The sequence below is a fragment of the Hirundo rustica genome, chromosome W, assembly GCF_015227805.2.
Source record: "Hirundo rustica isolate bHirRus1 chromosome W, bHirRus1.pri.v3, whole genome shotgun sequence".
NCBI lineage: Eukaryota > Metazoa > Chordata > Aves > Passeriformes > Hirundinidae > Hirundo > Hirundo rustica.
In genome coordinates this window covers 30283994-30289641 of record NC_053487.1, presented here as the reverse complement: position 1 = coordinate 30289641, position 5648 = coordinate 30283994, and the positions used below count along the sequence as shown (strand labels likewise).

General features: G+C 53.3%; 1 pseudogene; it reads left to right on the top strand.

Moving 5' to 3' along the window:
- The first annotated feature begins 2638 nt into the window (after positions 1 to 2638).
- On the top strand, positions 2639 to 5390 carry LOC120764815 (transforming growth factor beta activator LRRC32-like; annotated as a pseudogene).
- Positions 5391 to 5648: the final 258 nt, after the last annotated feature.

The following is a 5648-nucleotide window of genomic DNA, read 5'->3' as shown; positions in this document are numbered from 1 at the left end:
GTCCCCCGCTGGCAGGATCTGGGATGTGCTCCATGGCTGCAGGCAGGGGGAGGCAGAGGGAGAATCCCTTTGCTCTGTAAAAGGCTGGAGTGTTGTCCCCTCTGGTGTGTGCTCGGGATGTTGGAGGAGGGCAGGAGGGAGCAATTCCTTCATGGAATGTATTAACAGGCTTTTTCTGGTGCTCATACTAGCCAAAGTGTGAGTTGGAGACATGGAATTGGAGCTGGCTGCAGGTGGCCTTGGCAAATACAGCTTTTTCCTGGTCTCAGTGTTCCAGATGGGATGTCTGTCCCCAGCCACACCAGGAGCTCCCATGGAAGGTTGTTGTGTCGTTTGGCAACAGTAACCATTGCGTCCAAGGAGGTTACAACCACCGGCAGGGAAACAGATGAGACAAATCTTTGTTGATAAGCTCAAGAATCCATTTATTCCCCCCTACCCTGGGCTGGGGAGAGGGTGAAGACAAAGAGAGGTGAAAACAAAGAGCCCAAGAAGGGGCAGGGTCGTGGGCTTTATCGGGTGTTCTAGGGGAGGAGTCTTAGGGTTTAGGTCAAGGGGGGAGATCAAATTTCAGCCTCCTCAAAACAGGACTCCACAGAAGGTCTGTACGGCCACAGCAGAGTGTTGGCTGTGCTTTGCAAGGGGACAGCTCCATCCTTCAGGGATGGGAGAGGCACCATCCCCTCGTTGGAATCAGAGTTGCTCAGGAGTCACCTTCCCAATGCCCTGGGAATGCACAGAAGGAAGGGCAGATCCGATGGATAACCAGGTATCCTGCTCCCAAACACCCAGGCTGGAGCCCATCATCCACAGTATGGATGTGACCTGGGCAGGTGGTTCTGTCTCCACTTCCTTCACACCTCAGTCCTGCTGCTCATTCCTCACATCCTTTGGAGACTTCTCCCACAAAAGCCTTGGGAGGAACAGGAAATCTCTCCAACTGATCCTGCTGGAGCCCTAGAGCCAGCATGGAGGGCAGGAAGGCCAAGAAGCACAAGATAGCTGGTTTCAGAGCAGATCTCTCCCTGTTCAGGCCATGTGGTTCATTCTGTCTTTATCATGATCCAAGAAAAGCCTCTCAGTGTTTGCTGGGTCTGATCCACAGCCACTGCTCCCATGAAAGGAGTTCACAGCCTTGGGATGCAAATGCCCAGGGATTCTCTGTGGAAGTCCCTGATCCAAATCAGGGACTTTTCGGCGGCTGACAGGGGCTGTGTCACCATGCAGACCCATGCCCAGCAGTCGAGGTGCAGGGGGACAGGCCAGGCTTCCCTGGGCATGGCAGTGCCAGATGTGCTGGGGCTGGTTCTGCTTTTGGGAGGGCCAGGGGGTCATCCAGAGGGCAGTGTTTCCCTGGCAGGAGCTCACATCTGCACAGATGTGCTGTGTGCTCACAGTTGCCTCCAGTCCCGCCCAGCCCTGGCACCATGGGGCATCAGCCCAAAACGCTGTCCCTGGCCTGTCACCACCGTCCTGCCTGCCCTGGATGCTGGGGACACCAGGCCAGCTCAAGGCTGAGTCACATGAGGTGACAAAGTGTGCCCTACCACGCCAGCTATCAGAGGGTGAGGGGTAACTCAGATGTGTAACTGTGTGTATATAGATATATAAATAATTACATTTATTTATTTATGTATTTTATGTCTATATATTATTTTTTTCCTGCCAGACACCTCCAGGATTAGAGCATGAGTTCCACGGCTGAAACTTCACATCCTTGGACAGTCCCTCAGCAGCCTGAGTTGCTCCTTCACATGGAATTGGCCACACTGAGCCAAAAACCCCAAAACTGTGCATTTTGGAGAGTGCCCGGTGAAGCATGTGGGGCGTGTCCTCAAGGAGTGTGCCAGCACTAGGTGGCACAAGGACACAGAGATGCCACCACAAAAGTCCCTGTGGGTGGGGCACAGCTCCGGGTGCACAGATCCCACCTGGAGCTACCACAGGGACAGCTCCCTTCTAGTTCCTGCCCTGGGTGAGGAGGTGACCTGGCAGCCCAGGTGGGGACACGGGGTGTGACGGCGAGGAGCCCAGAGCTTGCACGCCGCAGACCCCTGGAGAGGGAGAGGAGGAGGAGAGGGATTCCAGCTCTGCACATCCCGCTGGGATGGGGCAGTGAGCCCTGGGAAGCTGTTGTTTCCCGAGAGGGGCAGAGTCCCCTCAGCTGGGCTGTGCTGGGATGGGGAGGGAATGCCACTGCCTGGGTGTGACAGTCAGGTTATCCCACAGCCAGGAGCTGTCCCTGGCTCAGGATGGCTGCAGAACCCTCGCCAGCTGCCCCTGGTGTCCCGGGACCTGGCGCATCCTGTCCCTGGCACAGGGAAACTCCCCCAAACCCTCTCAGCTCTCCTACGTGCCACCCCTGCCTGCTGGCATCTGATGTCACAGTGGGTCCAGCCGGTCACCTGAGCTCCCTCCTCCCCATCCTGCCGCTTCCCTTCCCTGTGGCTTCGTGCCGTTTTTCCCCCTCTGCGAGCTGATGTCTTTCTTTTCCCACTTCCGTAGCTACGAACACCCACATGCCTTATCTCCTTCCCCCATCCCATCCTGAAGCCTATTTATACAGAGCCTGGGTCCTGCCCAGCCCGCCAGCGACACCGCAGGAGCGGGACAGGGCTGGGAGTGCCCACAGCCCAACATGCTCTGGGCTGCATGGGGATGTTTCCTGCTCTGGCTACTCCCGTCCGTGCTCAGAGCCCAGGCTAGCCCAGAGATGAGGCCCAGCTCCCCGCTGTGCCAACAAGTAAGGCTGTTTTCAAGGAGCACCTGGGCTGGGATTGCTCCAGCAGCATGGCTGGGGCTGCCAGCATCCCTCTGGATCTCCTCCCTATGGCTCTCACCTCCCTCTAGCCTCCATCTCTAACTTTCCCAGCTTTTCCTCTTTTCCTGCCTTGGAGCTGGTCTCCTGTGAGGTGGTCCCTGGCATCCAGCTGCTCTCACATTCCTGCCTTGCCTGAGGTGCTCAGAGGATGGAGTGCAGGGTTTCCAATGAAGCAGTTGGGAGCCTGGATGCAAAACAGCAGGTTTCTGTCGCCCCAGAAAGAAATCAGCTGCTCCCCATCTAGGTTCCCAACTCCAGAGGAAACCAGAGCGAGGGGAAAGGTGGACCCTACACAGAGGCCTTCCTCTGCCTGAACAAGGATGCTCTGGACCAGCTGGGCTTGGGAAGAGGGAGCAGTGCTCATTCCTACTTCTCATGCCCATCTTGGACAGCAGCTGGCTTGCCTGGAGCTGTGGTTTGTAGCCCCCCTCATTCACACCTCTCCTGTCTCTCCACAGAGCCCCACAAAGGTGTCTTGCAAAGGAGTTGGCCTGTGGAAATTTCCCAAGGAGCTTGGCCAAGGAATCAAGTACCTTGAACTCTCCAACAACTTCATCCAAAACCTGTCAGGCAGCAACATACCAGGATTTGGGCAGCTGGAGTACCTGGATGTGTGCTTCAACCAGCTGGAATCCGTGTCAGCCGCTGCTGTGCTGGCTTGAAGGCAAAACCAGCGAGAGACTCCAAGTCAGAAAAAACAATTTAATAGGAGAGGGAAAAAAAAAAGTAAAATAAAATAAAACACATGCAATGGTACAAAAGATCACTGACAGAGTCAGAATACAACCTGAAACCGTGGTGGTGGCAGTCCAGATGAAGTGGTCTTGTTGAAGCAGTGTTCTTGCAGAAAGGTCTGGTAGCTCTTGTCCTCTGGGAATCCAGTGGGTAAGGCTGCCTGTGCTGTCCCAAGGCCCCGATTATATCTAGGTGGGAATGCTTGGCTCCTCCCCCTGGGCGGAGCATCTCACAATGGACTGATATCATTTTATCAGTTTTGCAATGGGTCCTTGATTGCCTATTAAACAGAGATAGCTCCTGGGGAGAGTTATCTATGAGTCATGCAGGACGGTATTGATGGGCCATTAACAGAAGATAGTCTGGAGGGAGGGGGCACAGGAAACAGTGGTGCACAACAACATTTCATGTAGATGGTGATAGAATACATACTTTGGGCACATTTTACATTGTAACCTAGGACAGCTGCCCTGTCTTAGCTGCCTCGGCTGCGCTCACTCCTCCTGGGATCGAACCACCTAGACCGGAATTACTTGGTTAATGGTGAAGCTTTCCATCTGCTCAGGAATATAGAGGTCCTGGACCTGTCTGTGAATAACCTGGAGAGCCACATGGCCAGCTGGCACATCAGCAGCCTCACCAGCCTGAGGGTGCTGGATCTCTCCAGGAACACAATGACCAAGCTGCTGGCAGGGCCCTTCCAAAACTCGCCGCGGTTGCGCCAGCTCAACCTCAGCAACAACTACATCATGGCGATCCAAGAGGGAGCTTTTGAGCCTCTGGAAGAGCTGGAGGTGCTGAACTTGGCTTTGAATTCCCTCCACTGTATCTCTGGCTTCAGCCTCACACAGCTGTGAGTTTTAAACCTCAGCCACAACGCCCTGGAGCTGTTCTCCGAGGAGGAGGGAGTGGAGCCCTACCTGCTCCAAGTGTTTGACTTGAGCCATAACAGACTCCTCTCTTTTCCAGAGCTCCCCAGAGCCCATAATCTCACACACTTAAACCTCTCCAACAACCTCATTGCTTCCCTACTCCCAGGCTCACCTCATCCCAGGGAGTTCATCCTGCTCCACAAGAAGATGCAGAGGTTCAACAGGACTGTGCGTCCCGTGGCTGCTCTGACACACATGGCTGACCTGGATCTCAGCAATAACCGCCTGGAGCTGTTCCCATTTTCCTTCTTCCACAGCCTGGGCTCCCTGCACAGCCTCAGCCTGGCTAGGAACTGTCTCCAGGACATGACCCGGGAGTCTGTCTCCAGCAGGGGAAACATATGGGCAACTGAATAGCAGAATCAATATGATTTCAGCAGAAGCCGTTTATTGTTTACATTAAACTCCAGTTATAGATTCTAGCACTACTGTCCATGTGTACAGGTGTCTCTCGATTGGCTAAGCCACTTGTTCACGAGGCAGGCACACATCCTTCAGGACACCTAATTGGCCAAGCATCCATCATCACGTTGTGTGTCCTCTATCTAGGTTTTGCATTTTTTGTAGGCAGTTTCTCAGGCTCTTGGTTCTTATTTTTAGTCCTGTTGTTGTCTCAGTAGCCTTGATGAATTCTTGAGAGCTCTGAAAACAAGACTGCAGGTGATTTGTTATCTACAAATGTTTTGGCTGGTACACAGAATGGTCTAAGTTGTTCAGATACATTGCTACAGTCCCCAATGGCACAGACCTGTCCATGCGCTTGCTGGACCACCACAGCAACACCCTCCATGTGCTGCCATGCTGTTCTTCGATTCCCTGACTCACCTGGAATCCATGGATCTAGGTCTAACAGCCTCCAGCCTTGTGAGAGCCAGGGGAGTGACCAAGTGTCTTGGTTTTGAAAGACAGTTGTCTGCCAAGGAAAGCTAGAGCCTCCCTTGTGTTATGGACAAATCAGCAGCCAATTTAATATAAAGTAATTTTATTTTGCCATTTTAAAAATAATAACAGTCTGAAATAGCCACAATAAAAGAAACAACTTCAATCCCGGATTATCGAAGTTGGGTGAACGTAGAGACGGTCACAAATGAACCAGTCTGGTCACAAATGAACCAGTCTTCCCCTATTCATGATTGCCTAGATCCAGTGGTCAGGTTTTA